We start from the raw sequence: 21,243 nt of genomic DNA on the forward strand, positions 1-21,243 counted from the left end.
TCCAAGGTTTTCCTTAAAGCTTTGATTAAGGGCTCTACTAGATCTGTATTGAAAGCTGAATCTTCAATGGAACTGGTGGTTGATAGCTCTCCATCTGATTCTGGGCTATCCCTTCTTGGTTCAATACCTCGGCCTTCCAGACTGCTGCCTCCGATGAATGCTACACCTTCTGGAGCTTCAATAGCACTAGGTGTTGTTTGGTCTAAGCCGCTGAGATGGGGGCTGATATTTTTAAGCACGTTATCCGTCACTTGTGTAACCATATCAGCCATGGATTTGTTAAATGACTCCTTCATCCAAGACATGAACTCATTGAATTGGGCCGGATTCCCTTCCAGATTCTGTATGCATTTGGCACAGGAATTGCTGTCTGGCAAAGCTGGATTGTTGCAGGAAGCGCATTGTCTCCTATTGGATTTTCTTCTCTGACTTCCAGGGGAGCTCCTGTCAAGAGAAGAATACAATTAGCCCTGTTTAAGTTAAGCAATGTATATTCCCATGTGAAAAGACATCCAATCTTCGCCTCTCGTAATAACTCACCCCCTTGAGCCCGAATGAGAGCGTCTGGAACTCATGAGAATAATCCTAATTCTGACCCTGGAAGGAGAGGAACACATATATCCAGGGTGTCCTGCTCATTCATGTGGGCTTAACGTAATAAACAGAGGTGTACTTACAGTTGTACCCTCTGAACCGCACAAAGGCACTCAGGCAAACAGTTGTCTTACCAGTCTGGCAGCTTGAGGGGGAAATGCTTCCGTGCGTCATTTCCGCTCGTTTTCGCGCCTTGGCGTCAATATCGAGCGTGCGTCAGCGTCCATGCGGTCGCGCTCCCGCAAAAAAAACGCTGGCGTCCGTCGCCATGTTGGCTGTGGAAGCAACGGTGTCTTATTGCGCATGCGCCATTTACACGGCATTGCGTCTGACCGCACCGGGGGCACAATTTGGCCATAAGCCCGTCGGCTTCTCCAAGAGCTCACACAAGGATAAAAAACCTCGGCTCAGGAGCTTCAGCAGGAGAGAGGCAGTCTGCTGGACATCAGGGGGGAGCGACAGGAGGAAAAAAGATGGCGGCCAGGGGGCGGAAGTAAGTTTTTATTGAGGAAAACCTGTCCAATCACGAGGCAGGGGGGATTAACCCATAGTGTGCCCACTGCCATGTGGAAGGAACAGGAAAAAGGCATTCCTTCCATTCTTTGTTTCCTTTTCATTTCATCCTTTAAATTAGTCAAATGATGTCACATAATGACGACTCTGGTGGGATTCGAACCCACAACCTCTGAATGTCCTCATACACCTAGAAGTCCAATGCGCTATCCATTGCGCCACAGAGCCCAGGTATACCTCAATGCACAGGAGTACCTCAGTACTCAGGTATACCTCATTGCTCAGGTGCTCCTCCGGGCCCTCTTTTTTTTCCTAATTTGCCATGATTGATAACCATATCCATTAAAAACATTTCTTAACATTCTCCGCAGAAATAGAAAAAACTTTTGTCAATTTGCTTAAGTTTCTTTCTCTGGCAAACAATACACAAGAATTTAGAACACATGAATCCACTAGGAACTAACGCAAAACTAAAAAGAATTCCCTGTTGAATTATGTACAACTAGCTCCATTATCACTGGGACTGGCCAGTTTGGGGCATGATGGAGTGGTCTTGGAAAAACAATATCTCATTTTAAGTTCACATATTGTGATTCTGTCATTGTGTGGGAACATTGGGATGAAGCTATCAAGTGGAAACTCAACAGATAGAAGGGAACTTTACTCCAGTGGGACAAAACACCCTTCTTTGAAGACTAACAGCTTCTTCAAGTTCACCTGATAAAGGCATTCCTTCTATTCTTTGTTTCCTTTTCATCCTTTAAATTAGTCACATGATGTCACATAAGTACGACTCTGTAGGGATTCGAACCCACAACCTTTGAATGTCTTCATACACCTAGAAGTCCAATGCGCTATCCATTGCGCCACAGAGCCCAGGTATGCCTCAATGCTCAGGAGTACCTCAGTACTCAGGTGTACCTCAGTGCTCAGGTGCTCCTCCGGGCCCTCTTTTTTTTCCTAATTTGCCATGATTGATAACCATATCCATTAAAAACATTTCTTAACATTCTCCGCAGAAATAGAAAAAACTTTTGTCAATTAGCTTAAGTTTCTTTCTCTGGCAAACAATACACAAGAATTTAGAATACATGAATCCACTAGGAACTAAAGCAAAACTAAAAAGAATTCCCTGTTGAATTATGTACCACTAGCTCCATTATCACTGGGACTGGCCAGTTTGGGGCATGATGGAGTGGTCCTGGAAAAACAATATCTCGTTTTAAGTTCTCACATCATGAGACTGTCATTGTGTGGGAACATTGGGATGAAGCTATCAAGTGGAAACTCCACAGATAGAAGGGAACTTTACTCCAGTGGGACAAAACCCCCATCTTTGAAGACTAACAGCTTCATCAAGTGAACCTGATAAAGGCATTCCTTCCATTCTTTGTTTCCTTTTCATCCTTTAAATTAGTCAAATGATGTCACATAAGTACGACTCTGGTGGGATTCGAACCCACAACCTTTGAATGTACTCATACACCTAGAAGTCCAAAGCGCTATCCATTGCGCCACAGAGCCTAGGTATACCTCAATGCTCAGGAAAACCTCTGTACTGAGGTGTACCTCAGTGCTCAGGTGCTCTTTAGGGCCCTCTTTTTTCCCCTAATTTGATATGATTGATAACAATATCCATTTAAAAACATTTCTTAACATTCTCCGTAGAAATAGAAACAACTTTTGTCAATTAGCTTAACTTTCTTTCTCTGGCAAACAATACACAAGAATTTAGAAGTCATGAATCCACTGGGAACTAAAGCAAAAATAAAAAGAATTCCCTGTTGAATTATGTACCACTAGATCAATTATCACTGGGACTGACCAGTTTGGAGCATGATGGAATGGTCCTGGAAAAACAATATCTCGTTTCAAGTTCACACATCGTGAGACTGTCATTGTGTGGGAACATTGGGATGAAGCTATCAAGTGGAAACTCAACAGATAGAAGGGAAATTTACTCCAGTGGGACAAAACCCCCATCTTTGAAGACTAACAGCTTCATCAAGTGCACCTGATAAAGGCATTCCTTCCATTCTTTGTTTCCTTTTCATTTCATCCTTTAAATTAGTCAAATGATGTCGCACAAGTACGACTCTGGTGGGATTCAAACCCTCAACCTTTGAATGTCCTCATACACCTAGAAGTCCAATGCGCTATCCATTGCGCCACAGAGCCCAGGCATACCTCAATGCTCAGGAGTACCTCAGTACTCAGGTATACCTCATTGCTCAGGTGCTCCTCCGGGCCCTCTGTTTTTTTCCTAATTTGCCATGATTGATAACCATATCCATTAAAAACATTTCTTAACATTCTCCGCAGAAATAGAAAAAACTTTTGTCAATTAGCTTAAGTTTCTTTCTCTGGCAAACAATACACAAGAATTTAGAACACATGAATCCACTAGGAACTAAAGCAAAACTAAAAAGAATTCCCTGTTGAATTATGTACCACTAGCTCCCATATCACTGGGACTGGCCAGTTTGGGGCATGATGGAGTGGTCTTGGAAAAACAATATCTCATTTTAAGTTCACATATCGTGAGACTGTCATTGTGTGGGAACATTGGGATGAAGCTATCAAGTGGAAACTAAACAGATAGAAGGGAACTTTACTCCAGTGGGACAAAACCCCCATCTTTGAAGACTAACAGCTTCATCAAGTGCACCTGATAAAGGCATTCCTTCCATTCTTTGTTTCCTTTTCATCCTTTAAATTAGTCAAATGATGTCACATAAGTACGACTCTGGTGGGATTCGAACCCACAACCTTTGAATGTCCTCATACAGCTAGAAGTCCAATGCGCTATCCATTGCGCCACAGAGCCCAGGTATACCTCAATGCTCAGGAGTACCTCAGTACTCAGGTGTACCTCAGTGCTCAGGTGCTCCTCAGGGCCCTATTTTTTTCCCCTAATTTGATATGATTGATAACAATATCCATTTAAAAACATTTCTTAACATTCTCCGTAGAAATAGAAACAACTTTTGTCAATTAGCTTAACTTTCTTTCTCTGGCAAACAATACACAAGAATTTAGAACACATGAATCCACTGGGAACTAAAGCAAAACTAAAAAGAATTCCCTGTTGAATTATGTACCACTAGCTCCATTATCACTGGGACTGGCCAGTTTGGGGCATGATGGAGTGGTCCTGGAAAAACAATATCTCGTTTTAAGTTCACATATCGTGAGACTGTCAATGTGTGGGAACATTGGGATGAAGCTATCAAGTGGAAACTCAACAGATAGAAGGGAACTTTACTGCAGTGGGACAAAACCCCAATCTTTGAAGACTAACAGCTTCATCAAATGCACCTGATAAAGGCATTCCTTCCATTCTTTGTTTCCTTTTCATTTCATCCTTTAAATTAGTCAAATGATGTCACATAAGTACGACTCTGGTGGGATTCGAACCCACAACCTTTGAATGTCCTCATACACCTAGAAGTCCAATGCGCTATCCATTGCGCCACAGAGCCCAGGTATACCTCAATGCTCAGGAGTACCTCAGTACTCAGGTGTACCTCAGTGCTCAGGTGCTCCTCAGGGCCCTCTTTTTTTCCCCTAATTTGATATGATTGATAACAATATCCATTTAAAAACATTTCTTAACATTCTCCGTAAAATAGAAACAACTTTTGTCAATTAGCTTAAGTTTCTTTCTCTGGCAAACAATACACAAGAATTTAGAACACATGAATCCACTAGGAACTAAAGCAAAACTAAAAAGAATTCCCTGTTGAATTATGTACCACTAGCTCCATTATCACTGGGACTGGCCAGTTTGGGGCATGATGTAATGGTCCTGGAAAAACAATATCTCCTTTCAAGTTCACACATTGTGAGACTGTCATTGTGTGGGAACATTGGGATGAAGCTATCAAGTGGAAACTCAACAGATAGAAGGGAACTTTACTCCAGTGGGACAAAACCCCCATCTTTGAAGACTAACAGCTTCATCAAGTGCACCTGATAAAGGCATTCCTTCCATTCTTTGTTTCCTTTTCATTTCATCCTTTAAATTAGTCAAATGATGTCACATAAGTACGACTCTGGTGGGATTCGAACCCACAACCTTTGAATGTCCTCATACACCTAGAAGTCCAATGCGCTATCCATTGCGCCACAGAGCCCAGGTATACCTCAATGCTCAGGAGTACCTCAGTACTCAGGTGTACCTCAGTGCTCAGGTGCTCCTCAGGGCCCTCTTTTTTTCCCCCTAATTTGATATGATTGATAACACTATCCATTTAAAAACATTTCTTAACATTCTCCGTAGAAATAGAAACAACTTTTGTCAATTAGCTTAACTTTCTTTCTCTGGCAAACAATACACAAGAATTTAGAAGTCATGAATCCACTGGGAACTAAAGCAAAAATAAAAAGAATTCCCTGTTGAATTATGTACTACTAGATCAATTATCACTGGGACTGGCCAGTTTGGGGCATGATGGAATGGTCCTGGAAAAACAATATCTCGTTTCAAGTTCACACATCGTGAGACTGTCATTGTGTGGGAACATTGGGATGAAGCTATCAAGTGGAAACTCAACAGATAGAAGGGAACTTTACTCCAGTGGGACAAAACCCCCATCTTTGAAGACTAACAGCTTCATCAAGTGCACCTGATAAAAGCATTCCTTCCATTCTTTGTTTCCTTTTCATTTCATCCTTTAAATTAGTCAAATGATGTCGCATAAGTACGACTCTGGTGGGATTCGAACCCACAACCTTTGAATGTCCTCATACACCTAGAAGTCCAATGCGCTATCCATTGCGCCACAGAGCCCAGGTATACCTCAATGCTCAGGAGTACCTCAGTACTCAGGTATACCTCATTGCTCAGGTGCTCCTCCGGGCCCTCTTTTTTTTCCCTAATTTGCCATGATTGATAACCATATCCATTAAAAACATTTCTTAACATTCTCCGCAGAAATAGAAAAAACTTTTGTCAATTAGCTTAAGTTTCTTTCTCTGGCAAACAATACACAAGAATTTAGAACACATGAATCCACTAGGAACTAAAGCAAAACTAAAAAGAATTCCCTGTTGAATTATGTACCACTAGCTCCATTATCACTGGGACTGGCCAGTTTGGGGCATGATGGAGTGGTCTTGGAAAAACAATATCTCATTTTAAGTTCACATATCGTGAGACTGTCATTGTGTGGGAACATTGGGATGAAGCTATCAAGTGGAAACTCAACAGATAGAAGGGAACTTTACTCCAGTGGGACAAAACCCCCATCTTTGAAGACTAACAGCTTCATCAAGTGCACCTGATAAAGGCATTCCTTCCATTCTTTGTTTCCTTTTCATCCTTTAAATTAGTCAAATGATGTCACATAAGTACGACTCTGGTGGGATTCGAACCCACAACCTTTGAATGTCCTCATACACCTAGAAGTCCAATGCGCTATCCATTGCGCCACAGAGCCCAGGTATACCTCAATGCTCAGGAGTACCTCAGTACTCAGGTGTACCTCAGTGCTCAGGTGCTCCTCAGGGCCCTCTTTTTTTCCCCTAATTTGATATGATTGATAACAATATCCATTTAAAAACATTTCTTAACATTCTCCGTAGAAATAGAAACAACTTTTGTCAATTAGCTTAACTTTCTTTCTCTGGCAAACAATACACAAGAATTTAGAACACATGAATCCACTGGGAACTAAAGCAAAACTAAAAAGAATTCCCTGTTGAATTATGTACCACTAGCATCCATTATCACTGGGACTGGCCAGTTTGGGGCATGATGGAATGGTCCTGGAAAAACAATATCTCGTTTCAAGTTCACACATCGTGAGACTGTCATTGTGTGGGAACATTGGGATGAAGCTATCAAGTGGAAACTCAACAGATAGAAGGGAACTTTACTCCAGTGGGACAAAACCCCCATCTTTGAAGACTAACAGCTTCATCAAGTGCACCTGATAAAGGCATTCCTTCCATTCTTTGTTTCCTTTTCATTTCATCCTTTAAATTAGTCAAATGATGTCACATAAGTACGACTCTGGTGGGATTCGAACCCACAACCTTTGAATGTCCTCATACACCTAGAAGTCCAATGCGCTATCCATTGCGCCACAGAGCCCAGGTATACCTCAATGCTCAGGAGTACCTCAGTACTCAGGTGTACCTCAGTGCTCAGGTGCTCCTCCGGGCCCTCTTTTTTTTCCTAATTTGCCATGATTGATAACCATATCCATTAAAAACATTTCTTAACATTCTCCGCAGAAATAGAAAAAACTTTTGTCAATTAGCTTAAGTTTCTTTCTCTGGCAAACAATACACAAGAATTTAGAACACATGAATCCCCTAGGAACTAAAGCAAAACTAAAAAGAATTCCCTGTTGAATTATGTACCACTAGCTCCATTATCACTGGGACTGGCCAGTTTGGGGCATGATGGAGTGGTCTTGGAAAAACAATATCTCATTTTAAGTTCACATATCGTGAGACTGTCATTGTGTGGGAACATTGGGATGAAGCTATCAAGTGGAAACTCAACAGATAGAAGGGAACTTTACTCCAGTGGGACAAAACCCCCATCTTTGAAGACTAACAGCTTCATCAAGTGAACCTGATAAAGGCATTCCTTCCATTCTTTGTTTCCTTTTCATCCTTTAAATTAGTCAAATGATGTCACATAAGTACGACTCTGGTGGGATTCGAACCCACAACCTTTGAATGTCCTCATACACCTAGAAGTCCAATGCGCTATCCATTGCGCCACAGAGCCCAGGTATACCTCAATGCTCAGGAGTACCTCAGTACTCAGGTGTACCTCAGTGCTCAGGTGCTCCTCAGGGCCCTCTTTTTTTCCCCTAATTTGATATGATTGATAACAATATCCATTTAAAAACATTTCTTAACATTCTCCGTAGAAATAGAAACAACTTTTGTCAATTAGCTTAACTTTCTTTCTCTGGCAAACAATACACAAGAATTTAGAACACATGAATCCACTGGGAACTAAAGCAAAACTAAAAAGAATTCCCTGTTGAATTATGTACCACTAGCTCCATTATCACTGGGACTGGCCAGTTTGGGGCATGATGGAGTGGTCCTGGAAAAACAATATCTCGTTTTAAGTTCACATATCGTGAGACTGTCATTGTGTGGGAACATTGGGATGAAGCTATCAAGTGGAAACTCAACAGATAGAAGGGAACTTTACTCCAGTGGGACAAAACCCCCATCTTTGAAGACTAACAGCTTCATCAAGTGCACCTGATAAAGGCATTCCTTCCATTCTTTGTTTCCTTTTCATCCTTTAAATTAGTCAAATGATGTCACATAAGTACGACTCTGGTGGGATTCGAACCCACAACCTTTGAATGTCCTCATACACCTAGAAGTCCAATGCGCTATCCATTGCGCCACAGAGCCCAGGTATACCTCAATGCTCAGGAGTACCTCAGTACTCAGGTGTACCTCAGTGCTCAGGTGCTCCTCAGGGCCCTCTTTTTTTCCCCTAATTTGATATGATTGATAACAATATCCATTAAAAACATTTCTTAACATTCTCCGTAGAAATAGAAACAACTTTTGTCAATTAGCTTAAGTTTCTTTCTCTGGCAAACAATACACAAGAATTTAGAACACATGAATCCACTAGGAACTAAAGCAAAACTAAAAAGAATTCCCTGTTGAATTATGTACCACTAGCTCCATTATCACTGGGACTGGCCAGTTTGGGGCATGATGGAGTGGTCCTGGAAAAACAATATCTCCTTTCAAGTTCACACATTGTGAGACTGTCATTGTGTGGGAACATTGGGATGAAGCTATCAAGTGGAAACTCAACAGATAGAAGGGAACTTTACTCCAGTGGGACAAAACCCCCATCTTTGAAGACTAACAGCTTCATCAAGTGCACCTGATAAAGGCATTCCTTCCATTCTTTGTTTCCTTTTCATTTCATCCTTTAAATTAGTCAAATGATGTCACATAAGTACGACTCTGGTGGGATTCGAACCCACAACCTTTGAATGTCCTCATACACCTAGAAGTCCAATGCGCTATCCATTGCGCCACAGAGCCCAGGTATACCTCAATGCTCAGGAGTACCTCAGTACTCAGGTGTACCTCAGTGCTCAGGTGCTCCTCCGGGCCCTCTTTTTTTCCCTAATTTGCCATGATTGATAACCATATCCATTAAAAACATTTCTTAACATTCTCCGCAGAAATAGAAAAAACTTTTGTCAATTAGCTTAAGTTTCTTTCTCTGGCAAACAATACACAAGAATTTAGAACACATGAATCCACTAGGAACTAAAGCAAAACTAAAAAGAATTCCCTGTTGAATTATGTACCACTAGCTCCATTATCACTGGGACTGGCCAGTTTGGGGCATGATGGAGTGGTCCTGGAAAAACAATATCTCGTTTTAAGTTCACATATCGTGAGACTGTCATTGTGTGGGAACATTGGGATGAAGCTATCAAGTGGAAACTCAACAGATAGAAGGGAACTTTACTCCAGTGGGACAAAACCCCCATCTTTGAAGACTAACAGCTTCATCAAGTGCACCTGATAAAGGCATTCCTTCCATTCTTTGTTTCCTTTTCATCCTTTAAATTAGTCAAATGATGTCACATAAGTACGACTCTGGTGGGATTCGAACCCACAACCTTTGAATGTCCTCATACACCTAGAAGTCCAATGCGCTATCCATTGCGCCACAGAGCCCAGGTATACCTCAATGCTCAGGAGTACCTCAGTACTCAGGTGTACCTCAGTGCTCAGGTGCTCCTCAGGGCCCTCTTTTTTTCCCCTAATTTGATATGATTGATAACAATATCCATTTAAAAACATTTCTTAACATTCTCCGTAAAAATAGAAACAACTTTTGTCAATTAGCTTAAGTTTCTTTCTCTGGCAAACAATACACAAGAATTTAGAACACATGAATCCACTAGGAACTAAAGCAAAACTAAAAAGAATTCCCTGTTGAATTATGTACCACTAGCTCCATTATCACTGGGACTGGCCAGTTTGGGGCATGATGTAATGGTCCTGGAAAAACAATATCTCCTTTCAAGTTCACACATTGTGAGACTGTCATTGTGTGGGAACATTGGGATGAAGCTATCAAGTGGAAACTCAACAGATAGAAGGGAACTTTACTCCAGTGGGACAAAACCCCCATCTTTGAAGACTAACAGCTTCATCAAGTGCACCTGATAAAGGCATTCCTTCCATTCTTTGTTTCCTTTTCATTTCATCCTTTAAATTAGTCAAATGATGTCACATAAGTACGACTCTGGTGGGATTCGAACCCACAACCTTTGAATATCCTCATACACCTAGAAGTCCAATGCGCTATCCATTGCGCCACAGAGCCCAGGTATACCTCAATGCTCAGGAGTACCTCAGTACTCAGGTATACCTCATTGCTCAGGTGCTCCTCCGGGCCCTCTTTTTTTTCCCTAATTTGCCATGATTGATAACCATATCCATTAAAAACATTTCTTAACATTCTCCGCAGAAATAGAAAAAACTTTTGTCAATTAGCTTAAGTTTCTTTCTCTGGCAAACAATACACAAGAATTTAGAACACATGAATCCACTAGGAACTAAAGCAAAACTAAAAAGAATTCCCTGTTGAATTATGTACCACTAGCTCCATTATCACTGGGACTGGCCAGTTTGGGGCATGATGGAGTGGTCTTGGAAAAACAATATCTCGTTTTAAGTTCACATATCGTGAGACTGTCATTGTGTGGGAACATTGGGATGAAGCTATCAAGTGGAAACTCAACAGATAGAAGGGAACTTTACTCCAGTGGGACAAAACCCCCATCTTTGAAGACTAACAGCTTCATCAAGTGCACCTGATAAAGGCATTCCTTCCATTCTTTGTTTCCTTTTCATCCTTTAAATTAGTCAAATGATGTCACATAAGTACAACTCTGGTGGGATTCGAACCCACAACCTTTGAATGTCCTCATACACCTAGAAGTCCAATGCGCTATCCCTTGCGCCACAGAGCCCAGGTATACCTCAACGCTCAGGAGTACCTCAGTATTCATGTGTACCTCAGTGCTCAGGTGCTCCTCAGGGCCCTCTTTTTTCCCCCTAATTTGATATGATTGATAACACTATCCATTTAAAAGCATTTCTTAACATTCTCCGTAGAAATAGAAACAACTTTTGTCAATTAGCTTAACTTTCTTTCTCTGGCAAACAATACACAAGAATTTAGAAGTCATGAATCCACTGGGAACTAAAGCAAAAATAAAAAGAATTCCCTGTTGAATTATGTACCACTAGATCAATTATCACTGGGACTGGCCAGTTTGGGGCATGATGGAATGGTCCTGGAAAAACAATATCTCGTTTCAAGTTCACACATCGTGAGACTGTCATTGTGTGGGAACATTGGGATGAAGCTATCAAGTGGAAACTCAACAGATAGAAGGGAACTTTACTCCAGTGGGACAAAACCCCCATCTTTGAAGACTAACAGCTTCATCAAGTGCACCTGATAAAAGCATTCCTTCCATTCTTTGTTTCCTTTTCATTTCATCCTTTAAATTAGTCAAATGATGTCGCACAAGTACGACTCTGGTGGGATTCGAACCCACAACCTTTGAATGTCCTCATACACCTAGAAGTCCAATGCGCTATCCATTGCGCCACAGAGCCCAGGTATACCTCAATGCTCAGGAGTACCTCAGTACTCAGGTATACCTCATTGCTCAGGTGCTCCTCCGGGCCCTCTTTTTTTTCCTAATTTGCCATGATTGATAACCATATCCATTAAAAACATTTCTTAACATTCTCCGCAGAAATAGAAAAAACTTTTGTCAATTAGCTTAAGTTTCTTTCTCTGGCAAACAATACACAAGAATTTAGAACACATGAATCCACTAGGAACTAAAGCAAAACTAAAAAGAATTCCCTGTTGAATTATGTACCACTAGCTCCATTATCACTGGGACTGGCCAGTTTGGGGCATGATGGAGTGGTCTTGGAAAAACAATATCTCATTTTAAGTTCACATATCGTGAGACTGTCATTGTGTGGGAACATTGGGATGAAGCTATCAAGTGGAAACTCAACAGATAGAAGGGAACTTTACTCCAGTGGGACAAAACCCCCATCTTTGAAGACTAACAGCTTCATCAAGTGAACCTGATAAAGGCATTCCTTCCATTCTTTGTTTCCTTTTCATCCTTTAAATTAGTCAAATGATGTCACATAAGTACGACTCTGGTGGGATTCGAACCCACAACCTTTGAATGTCCTCATACACCTAGAAGTCCAATGCGCTATCCATTGCGCCACAGAGCCCAGGTATACCTCAATGCTCAGGAGTACCTCAGTACTCAGGTGTACCTCAGTGCTCAGGTGCTCCTCAGGGCCCTCTTTTTTTCCCCTAATTTGATATGATTGATAACAATATCCATTTAAAAACATTTCTTAACATTCTCCGTAGAAATAGAAACAACTTTTGTCAATTAGCTTAACTTTCTTTCTCTGGCAAACAATACACAAGAATTTAGAACACATGAATCCACTGGGAACTAAAGCAAAACTAAAAAGAATTCCCTGTTGAATTATGTACCACTAGCTCCATTATCACTGGGACTGGCCAGTTTGGGGCATGATGGAGTGGTCCTGGAAAAACAATATCTCGTTTTAAGTTCACATATCGTGAGACTGTCAATGTGTGGGAACATTGGGATGAAGCTATCAAGTGGAAACTCAACAGATAGAAGGGAACTTTACTGCAGTGGGACAAAACCCCAATCTTTGAAGACTAACAGCTTCATCAAATGCACCTGATAAAGGCATTCCTTCCATTCTTTGTTTCCTTTTCATTTCATCCTTTAAATTAGTCAAATGATGTCACATAAGTACGACTCTGGTGGGATTCGAACCCACAACCTTTGAATGTCCTCATACACCTAGAAGTCCAATGCGCTATCCATTGCGCCACAGAGCCCAGGTATACCTCAATGCTCAGGAGTACCTCAGTACTAAGGTGTACCTCAGTGCTCAGGTGCTCCTCAGGGCCCTCTTTTTTTCCCCTAATTTGATATGATTGATAACAATATCCATTTAAAAACATTTCTTAACATTCTCCGTAAAAATAGAAACAACTTTTGTCAATTAGCTTAAGTTTCTTTCTCTGGCAAGCAATACACAAGAATTTAGAACACATGAATCCACTAGGAACTAAAGCAAAACTAAAAAGAATTCCCTGTTGAATTATGTACCACTAGCTCCATTATCACTGGGACTGGCCAGTTTGGGGCATGATGTAATGGTCCTGGAAAAACAATATCTCCTTTCAAGTTCACACATTGTGAGACTGTCATTGTGTGGGAACATTGGGATGAAGCTATCAAGTGGAAACTCAACAGATAGAAGGGAACTTTACTCCAGTGGGACAAAACCCCCATCTTTGAAGACTAACAGCTTCATCAAGTGCACCTGATAAAGGCATTCCTTCCATTCTTTGTTTCCTTTTCATTTCATCCTTTAAATTAGTCAAATGATGTCACATAAGTACGACTCTGGTGGGATTCGAACCCACAACCTTTGAATGTCCTCATACACCTAGAAGTCCAATGCGCTATCCATTGCGCCACAGAGCCCAGGTATACCTCAATGCTCAGGAGTACCTCAGTACTCAGGTGTACCTCAGTGCTCAGGTGCTCCTCCGGGCCCTCTTTTTTTTCCTAATTTGCCATGATTGATAACCATATCCATTAAAAACATTTCTTAACATTCTCCGCAGAAATAGAAAAAACTTTTGTCAATTAGCTTAAGTTTCTTTCTCTGGCAAACAATACACAAGAATTTAGAACACATGAATCCCCTAGGAACTAAAGCAAAACTAAAAAGAATTCCCTGTTGAATTATGTACCACTAGCTCCATTATCACTGGGACTGGCCAGTTTGGGGCATGATGGAGTGGTCTTGGAAAAACAATATCTCATTTTAAGTTCACATATCGTGAGACTGTCATTGTGTGGGAACATTGGGATGAAGCTATCAAGTGGAAACTCAACAGATAGAAGGGAACTTTACTCCAGTGGGACAAAACCCCCATCTTTGAAGACTAACAGCTTCATCAAGTGAACCTGATAAAGGCATTCCTTCCATTCTTTGTTTCCTTTTCATCCTTTAAATTAGTCAAATGATGTCACATAAGTACGACTCTGGTGGGATTCGAACCCACAACCTTTGAATGTCCTCATACACCTAGAAGTCCAATGCGCTATCCATTGCGCCACAGAGCCCAGGTATACCTCAATGCTCAGGAGTACCTCAGTACTCAGGTGTACCTCAGTGCTCAGGTGCTCCTCAGGGCCCTCTTTTTTTCCCCTAATTTGATATGATTGATAACAATATCCATTTAAAAACATTTCTTAACATTCTCCGTAGAAATAGAAACAACTTTTGTCAATTAGCTTAACTTTCTTTCTCTGGCAAACAATACACAAGAATTTAGAACACATGCATCCACTGGGAACTAAAGCAAAACTAAAAAGAATTCCCTGTTGAATTATGTACCACTAGCTCCATTATCACTGGGACTGGCCAGTTTGGGGCATGATGGAGTGGTCCTGGAAAAACAATATCTCGTTTTAAGTTCACATATCGTGAGACTGTCAATGTGTGGGAACATTGGGATGAAGCTATCAAGTGGAAACTCAACAGATAGAAGGGAACTTTACTGCAGTGGGACAAAACCCCCAATCTTTGAAGACTAACAGCTTCATCAAATGCACCTGATAAAGGCATTCCTTCCATTCTTTGTTTCCTTTTCATTCATCCTTTAAATTAGTCAAATGATGTCACATAAGTACGACTCTGGTGGGATTCGAACCCACAACCTTTGAATGTCCTCATACACCTAGAAGTCCAATGCGCTATCCATTGCGCCACAGAGCCCAGGTATACCTCAATGCTCAGGAGTACCTCAGTACTAAGGTGTACCTCAGTGCTCAGGTGCTCCTCAGGGCCCTCTTTTTTTCCCCTAATTTGATATGATTGATAACAATATCCATTTAAAAACATTTCTTAACATTCTCCATAAAAATAGAAACAACTTTTGTCAATTAGCTTAAGTTTCTTTCTCTGGCAAGCAATACACAAGAATTTAGAACACATGAATCCACTAGGAACTAAAGCAAAACTAAAAAGAATTCCCTGTTGAATTATGTACCACTAGCTCCATTATCACTGGGACTGGCCAGTTTGGGGCATGATGTAATGGTCCTGGAAAAACAATATCTCCTTTCAAGTTCACACATTGTGAGACTGTCATTGTGTGGGAACATTGGGATGAAGCTATCAAGTGGAAACTCAACAGATAGAAGGGAACTTTACTCCAGTGGGACAAAACCCCCATCTTTGAAGACTAACAGCTTCATCAAGTGCACCTGATAAAGGCATTCCTTCCATTCTTTGTTTCCTTTTCATTTCATCCTTTAAATTAGTCAAATGATGTCACATAAGTACGACTCTGGTGGGATTCGAACCCACAACCTTTGAATATCCTCATACACCTAGAAGTCCAATGCGCTATCCATTGCGCCACAGAGCCCGGGTATACCTCAATGCTCAGGAGTACCTCAGTACTCAGGTATACCTCATTGCTCAGGTGCTCCTCCGGGCCCTCTTTTTTTTCCCTAATTTGCCATGATTGATAACCATATCCATTAAAAACATTTCTTAACATTCTCCGCAGAAATAGAAAAAACTTTTGTCAATTAGCTTAAGTTTCTTTCTCTGGCAAACAATACACAAGAATTTAGAACACATGAATCCACTAGGAACTAAAGCAAAACTAAAAAGAATTCCCTGTTGAATTATGTACCACTAGCTCCATTATCACTGGGACTGGCCAGTTTGGGGCATGATGGAGTGGTCTTGGAAAAACAATATCTCGTTTTAAGTTCACATATCGTGAGACTGTCATTGTGTGGGAACATTGGGATGAAGCTATCAAGTGGAAACTCAACAGATAGAAGGGAACTTTACTCCAGTGGGACAAAACCCCCATCTTTGAAGACTAACAGCTTCATCAAGTGCACCTGATAAAGGCATTCCTTCCATTCTTTGTTTCCTTTTCATCCTTTAAATTAGTCAAATGATGTCACATAAGTACAACTCTGGTGGGATTCGAACCCACAACCTTTGAATGTCCTCATACACCTAGAAGTCCAATGCGCTATCCCTTGCGCCACAGAGCCCAGGTATACCTCAACGCTCAGGAGTACCTCGGTATTCAGGTGTACCTCAGTGCTCAGGTGCTCCTCAGGGCCCTCTTTTTTCCCCTAATTTGATATGATTGATAACACTATCCATTTAAAAGCATTTCTTAACATTCTCCGTAGAAATAGAAACAACTTTTGTCAATTAGCTTAACTTTCTTTCTCTGGCAAACAATACACAAGAATTTAGAAGTCATGAATCCACTGGGAACTAAAGCAAAAATAAAAAGAATTCCCTGTTGAATTATGTACCACTAGATCAATTATCACTGGGACTGGCCAGTTTGGGGCATGATGGAATGGTCCTGGAAAAACAATATCTCGTTTCAAGTTCACACATCGTGAGACTGTCATTGTGTGGGAACATTGGGATGAAGCTATCAAGTGGAAACTCAACAGATAGAAGGGAACTTTACTCCAGTGGGACAAAACCCCCATCTTTGAAGACTAACAGCTTCATCAAGTGCACCTGATAAAGCATTCCTTCCATTCTTTGTTTCCTTTTCATTTCATCCTTTAAATTAGTCAAATGATGTCGCATAAGTACGACTCTGGTGGGATTCGAACCCACAACCTTTGAATGTCCTCATACACCTAGAAGTCCAATGCGCTATCCATTGCGCCACAGAGCCCAGGTATACCTCAATGCTCAGGAGTACCTCAGTACTCAGGTATACCTCATTGCTCAGGTGCTCCTCCGGGCCCTCTTTTTTTTCCCTAATTTGCCATGATTGATAACCATATCCATTAAAAACATTTCTTAACATTCTCCGCAGAAATAGAAAAAACTTTTGTCAATTAGCTTAAGTTTCTTTCTCTGGCAAACAATACACAAGAATTTAGAACACATGAATCCACTAGGAACTAAAGCAAAACTAAAAAGAATTCCCTGTTGAATTATGTACCACTAGCTCCATTATCACTGGGACTGGCCAGTTTGGGGCATGATGGAGTGGTCTTGGAAAAACAATATCTCATTTTAAGTTCACATATCGTGAGACTGTCATTGTGTGGGAACATTGGGATGAAGCTATCAAGTGGAAACTCAACAGATAGAAGGGAACTTTACTCCAGTGGGACAAAACCCCCATCTTTGAAGACTAACAGCTTCATCAAGTGAACCTGATAAAGGCATTCCTTCCATTCTTTGTTTCCTTTTCATCCTTTAAATTAGTCAAATGATGTCACATAAGTACGACTCTGGTGGGATTCGAACCCACAACCTTTGAATGTCCTCATACACCTAGAAGTCCAATGCGCTATCCATTGCGCCACAGAGCCCAGGTATACCTCAATGCTCAGGAGTACCTCAGTACTCAGGTGTACCTCAGTGCTCAGGTGCTCCTCAGGGCCCTCTTTTTTTCCCCTAATTTGATATGATTGATAACAATATCCATTTAAAAACATTTCTTAACATTCTCCGTAGAAATAGAAACAACTTTTGTCAATTAGCTTAACTTTCTTTCTCTGGCAAACAATACACAAGAATTTAGAACACATGAATCCACTGGGAACTAAAGCAAAACTAAAAAGAATTCCCTGTTGAATTATGTACCACTAGCTCCATTATCACTGGGACTGGCCAGTTTGGGGCATGATGGAGTGGTCCTGGAAAAACAATATCTCGTTTTAAGTTCACATATCGTGAGACTGTCAATGTGTGGGAACATTGGGATGAAGCTATCAAGTGGAAACTCAACAGATAGAAGGGAACTTTACTCCAGTGGGACAAAACCCCAATCTTTGAAGACTAACAGCTTCATCAAGTGCACCTGATAAAGGCATTCCTTCCATTCTTTGTTTCCTTTTCATTTCATCCTTTAAATTAGTCAAATGATGTCACATAAGTACGACTCTGGTGGGATTCGAACCCACAACCTTTGAATGTCCTCATACACCTAGAAGTCCAATGCGCTATCCATTGCGCCACAGAGCCCAGGTATACCTCAATGCTCAGGAGTACCTCAGTACTCAGGTGTACCTCAGTGCTCAGGTGCTCCTCAGGGCCCTCTTTTTTTCCCCTAATTTGATATGATTGATAACAATATCCATTTAAAAACATTTCTTAACATTCTCCGTAAAATAGAAACAACTTTTGTCAATTAGCTTAAGTTTCTTTCTCTGGCAAACAATACACAAGAATTTAGAACACATGAATCCACTAGGAACTAAAGCAAAACTAAAAAGAATTCCCTGTTGAATTATGTACCACTAGCTCCATTATCACTGGGACTGGCCAGTTTGGGGCATGATGGAATGGTCCTGGAAAAACAATATCTCGTTTCAAGTTCACACATCGTGAGACTGTCATTGTGTGGGAACATTGGGATGAAGCTATCAAGTGGAAACTCAACAGATAGAAGGGAACTTTACTCCAGTGGGACAAAACCCCCATCTTTGAAGACTAACAGCTTCATCAAGTGCACCTGATAAAGGCATTCCTTCCATTCTTTGTTTCCTTTTCATTTCATCCTTTAAATTAGTCAAATGATGTCACATAAGTACGACTCTGGTGGGATTCGAACCCACAACCTTTGAATGTCCTCATACACCTAGAAGTCCAATGCGCTATCCATTGCGCCACAGAGCCCAGGTATACCTCAATGCTCAGGAGTACCTCAGTACTCAGGTATACCTCATTGCTCAGGTGCTCCTCCGGGCCCTCTTTTTTTTCCCTAATTTGCCATGATTGATAACCATATCCATTAAAAACATTTCTTAACATTCTCCGCAGAAATAGAAAAAACTTTTGTCAATTAGCTTAAGTTTCTTTCTCTGGCAAACAATACACAAGAATTTAGAACACATGAATCCACTAGGAACTAAAGCAAAACTAAAAAGAATTCCCTGTTGAATTATGTACCACTAGCTCCATTATCACTGGGACTGGCCAGTTTGGGGCATGATGGAGTGGTCTTGGAAAAACAATATCTCATTTTAAGTTCACATATCGTGAGACTGTCATTGTGTGGGAACATTGGGATGAAGCTATCAAGTGGAAACTCAACAGATAGAAGGGAACTTTACTCCAGTGGGACAAAACCCCCATCTTTGAAGACTAACAGCTTCATCAAGTGAACCTGATAAAGGCATTCCTTCCATTCTTTGTTTCCTTTTCATCCTTTAAATTAGTCAAATGATGTCACATAAGTACGACTCTGGTGGGATTCGAACCCACAACCTTTGAATGTCCTAATACACCTAGAAGTCCAATGCGCTATCCATTGCGCCACAGAGCCCAGGTATACCTCAATGCTCAGGAGTACCTCAGTACTCAGGTGTACCTCAGTGCTCAGGTGCTCCTCAGGGCCCTCTTTTTTTCCCCTAATTTGATATGATTGATAACAATATCCATTTAAAAACATTTCTTAACATTCTCCATAGAAATAGAAACAACTTTTGTCAATTAGCTTAACTTTCGTTCTCTGGCAAACAATACACAAGAATTTAGAAGTCATGAATCCACTGGGAACTAAAGCAAAAATAAAAAGAATTCCCTGTTGAATTATGTACCACTAGATCAATTATCACTGGGACTGGCCAGTTTGGAGCATGATGTAATGGTCCTGGAAAAACAATATCTCGTTTCAAGTTCACACATTGTGAGACTGTCATTGTGTGGGAACATTGGGATGAAGCTATCAAGTGGAAACTCAACAGATAGAAGGGAAATTTACTCCAGTGGGACAAAACCCCCATCTTTGAAGACTAACAGCTTCATCAAGTGCACCTGATAAAGGCATTCCTTCCATTCTTTGTTTCCTTTTCATTCTTTAAATTAGTCAAATGATGTCGCACAAGTACGACTCTGGTGGGATGCGAACCCACAACCTTTGAATGTCCTCATACAACTAGAAGTCCAATGCGCTATCCATTGCGCCACAGAGCCCAGGTATACCTCAATGCTCAGGAGTACCTCAGTTCTCAGGTATACCTCATTGCTCAGGTGCTCCTCCGGGCCCTCTTTTTTTTTTTCCTAATTTGCCATGATTGATAACCATATCCATTAAAAACATTTCTTAACATTCTCCGTAAAAATAGAAACAACTTTTGTCAATTAGCTTAAGTTTCTTTCTCTGGCAAACAATACACAAGAATTTAGAAAACATGAATCCACTAGGAACTAAAGCAAAACTAAAAAGAATTCCCTGTTGAATTATGTACCACTAGCTCCATTATCACTGGGACTGGCCAGTTTGGGGCATGATGTAATGGTCCTGGAAAAACAATATCTCCTTTCAAGTTCACACATTGTGATACTGTCATTGTGTGGGAACATTGGGATGAAGCTATCAAGTGGAAACTCAACAGATAGTTTAAAAGCATTTCTTAACATTCTCCGTAGAAATAGAAACAACTTTTGTCAATTAGCTTAACTTTCTTTCTCTGGCAAACAATACACAAGAATTTAGAAGTCATGAATCCACTGGGAACTAAAGCAAAAATAAAAAGAATTCCCTGTTGAATTATGTACCACTAGATCAATTATCACTGGGACTGGCCAGTTTGGGGCATGATGGAATGGTCCTGGAAAAACAATATCTCGTTTCAAGTTCACACATCGTGAGACTGTCATTGTGTGGGAACATTGGGATGAAGCTATCAAGTGGAAACTCAACAGATAGAAGGGAAATTTACTCCTGTGGGACAAAACCCCCATCTTTGAAGACTAACAGCTTCATCAAGTGCACCTGATAAAGGCATTTCTTCCATTCTTTGTTTCCTTTTCATTTCATCCTTTAAATTAGTCAAATGATGTCGCACAAGTACGACTCTGGTGGGATTCGAACCCACAACCTTTGAATGTCCTCATACACCTAGAAGTCCAATGCGCTATCCATTGCGCCACAGAGCCCAGGTATACCTCAATGGTCAGGAGTACCTCAGTACTCAG

General features: G+C 40.9%; 25 non-coding genes across 25 annotated transcripts; all 25 read right to left on the minus strand.

Moving 5' to 3' along the window:
- Positions 1–2,545: 2,545 nt before the first annotated feature.
- trnar-ucu lies at positions 2,546–2,631 on the minus strand. The gene is given in 2 exon segments: positions 2,546–2,581; positions 2,595–2,631. It is a non-coding gene; the product is annotated as a tRNA-Arg (tRNA).
- Positions 2,632–3,848: 1,217 nt separating this feature from the next.
- On the minus strand, positions 3,849–3,934 carry trnar-ucu. The gene is given in 2 exon segments: positions 3,849–3,884; positions 3,898–3,934. It is a non-coding gene; the product is annotated as a tRNA-Arg (tRNA).
- A 569-nt stretch (positions 3,935–4,503) lies between these two features.
- Positions 4,504–4,589, minus strand: trnar-ucu. The gene is given in 2 exon segments: positions 4,504–4,539; positions 4,553–4,589. It is a non-coding gene; the product is annotated as a tRNA-Arg (tRNA).
- Positions 4,590–5,157: 568 nt separating this feature from the next.
- On the minus strand, positions 5,158–5,243 carry trnar-ucu. The gene is given in 2 exon segments: positions 5,158–5,193; positions 5,207–5,243. It is a non-coding gene; the product is annotated as a tRNA-Arg (tRNA).
- A 570-nt stretch (positions 5,244–5,813) lies between these two features.
- Positions 5,814–5,899, minus strand: trnar-ucu. The gene is given in 2 exon segments: positions 5,814–5,849; positions 5,863–5,899. It is a non-coding gene; the product is annotated as a tRNA-Arg (tRNA).
- A 563-nt stretch (positions 5,900–6,462) lies between these two features.
- Positions 6,463–6,548, minus strand: trnar-ucu. The gene is given in 2 exon segments: positions 6,463–6,498; positions 6,512–6,548. It is a non-coding gene; the product is annotated as a tRNA-Arg (tRNA).
- A 570-nt stretch (positions 6,549–7,118) lies between these two features.
- Positions 7,119–7,204, minus strand: trnar-ucu. Its single transcript is given in 2 exon segments — positions 7,119–7,154; positions 7,168–7,204. It is a non-coding gene; the product is annotated as a tRNA-Arg (tRNA).
- Positions 7,205–7,766: 562 nt separating this feature from the next.
- On the minus strand, positions 7,767–7,852 carry trnar-ucu. The gene is given in 2 exon segments: positions 7,767–7,802; positions 7,816–7,852. It is a non-coding gene; the product is annotated as a tRNA-Arg (tRNA).
- Positions 7,853–8,416: 564 nt separating this feature from the next.
- trnar-ucu lies at positions 8,417–8,502 on the minus strand. The gene is given in 2 exon segments: positions 8,417–8,452; positions 8,466–8,502. It is a non-coding gene; the product is annotated as a tRNA-Arg (tRNA).
- A 568-nt stretch (positions 8,503–9,070) lies between these two features.
- On the minus strand, positions 9,071–9,156 carry trnar-ucu. Its single transcript is given in 2 exon segments — positions 9,071–9,106; positions 9,120–9,156. It is a non-coding gene; the product is annotated as a tRNA-Arg (tRNA).
- Positions 9,157–9,718: 562 nt separating this feature from the next.
- Positions 9,719–9,804, minus strand: trnar-ucu. The gene is given in 2 exon segments: positions 9,719–9,754; positions 9,768–9,804. It is a non-coding gene; the product is annotated as a tRNA-Arg (tRNA).
- Positions 9,805–10,373: 569 nt separating this feature from the next.
- trnar-ucu lies at positions 10,374–10,459 on the minus strand. Its single transcript is given in 2 exon segments — positions 10,374–10,409; positions 10,423–10,459. It is a non-coding gene; the product is annotated as a tRNA-Arg (tRNA).
- A 1,218-nt stretch (positions 10,460–11,677) lies between these two features.
- Positions 11,678–11,763, minus strand: trnar-ucu. The gene is given in 2 exon segments: positions 11,678–11,713; positions 11,727–11,763. It is a non-coding gene; the product is annotated as a tRNA-Arg (tRNA).
- Positions 11,764–12,325: 562 nt separating this feature from the next.
- Positions 12,326–12,411, minus strand: trnar-ucu. The gene is given in 2 exon segments: positions 12,326–12,361; positions 12,375–12,411. It is a non-coding gene; the product is annotated as a tRNA-Arg (tRNA).
- Positions 12,412–12,980: 569 nt separating this feature from the next.
- trnar-ucu lies at positions 12,981–13,066 on the minus strand. Its single transcript is given in 2 exon segments — positions 12,981–13,016; positions 13,030–13,066. It is a non-coding gene; the product is annotated as a tRNA-Arg (tRNA).
- Positions 13,067–13,635: 569 nt separating this feature from the next.
- Positions 13,636–13,721, minus strand: trnar-ucu. The gene is given in 2 exon segments: positions 13,636–13,671; positions 13,685–13,721. It is a non-coding gene; the product is annotated as a tRNA-Arg (tRNA).
- A 562-nt stretch (positions 13,722–14,283) lies between these two features.
- trnar-ucu lies at positions 14,284–14,369 on the minus strand. Its single transcript is given in 2 exon segments — positions 14,284–14,319; positions 14,333–14,369. It is a non-coding gene; the product is annotated as a tRNA-Arg (tRNA).
- Positions 14,370–14,938: 569 nt separating this feature from the next.
- On the minus strand, positions 14,939–15,024 carry trnar-ucu. Its single transcript is given in 2 exon segments — positions 14,939–14,974; positions 14,988–15,024. It is a non-coding gene; the product is annotated as a tRNA-Arg (tRNA).
- A 569-nt stretch (positions 15,025–15,593) lies between these two features.
- Positions 15,594–15,679, minus strand: trnar-ucu. Its single transcript is given in 2 exon segments — positions 15,594–15,629; positions 15,643–15,679. It is a non-coding gene; the product is annotated as a tRNA-Arg (tRNA).
- Positions 15,680–16,895: 1,216 nt separating this feature from the next.
- trnar-ucu lies at positions 16,896–16,981 on the minus strand. The gene is given in 2 exon segments: positions 16,896–16,931; positions 16,945–16,981. It is a non-coding gene; the product is annotated as a tRNA-Arg (tRNA).
- A 563-nt stretch (positions 16,982–17,544) lies between these two features.
- Positions 17,545–17,630, minus strand: trnar-ucu. The gene is given in 2 exon segments: positions 17,545–17,580; positions 17,594–17,630. It is a non-coding gene; the product is annotated as a tRNA-Arg (tRNA).
- Positions 17,631–18,199: 569 nt separating this feature from the next.
- On the minus strand, positions 18,200–18,285 carry trnar-ucu. The gene is given in 2 exon segments: positions 18,200–18,235; positions 18,249–18,285. It is a non-coding gene; the product is annotated as a tRNA-Arg (tRNA).
- Positions 18,286–18,853: 568 nt separating this feature from the next.
- trnar-ucu lies at positions 18,854–18,939 on the minus strand. The gene is given in 2 exon segments: positions 18,854–18,889; positions 18,903–18,939. It is a non-coding gene; the product is annotated as a tRNA-Arg (tRNA).
- Positions 18,940–19,502: 563 nt separating this feature from the next.
- Positions 19,503–19,588, minus strand: trnar-ucu. The gene is given in 2 exon segments: positions 19,503–19,538; positions 19,552–19,588. It is a non-coding gene; the product is annotated as a tRNA-Arg (tRNA).
- A 1,530-nt stretch (positions 19,589–21,118) lies between these two features.
- Positions 21,119–21,204, minus strand: trnar-ucu. Its single transcript is given in 2 exon segments — positions 21,119–21,154; positions 21,168–21,204. It is a non-coding gene; the product is annotated as a tRNA-Arg (tRNA).
- Between the last annotated feature and the right edge of the window lie 39 nt (positions 21,205–21,243).

This window comes from Xenopus laevis, chromosome 9_10L (assembly GCF_017654675.1).
Source record: "Xenopus laevis strain J_2021 chromosome 9_10L, Xenopus_laevis_v10.1, whole genome shotgun sequence".
NCBI classification, from domain to species: domain Eukaryota; kingdom Metazoa; phylum Chordata; class Amphibia; order Anura; family Pipidae; genus Xenopus; species Xenopus laevis.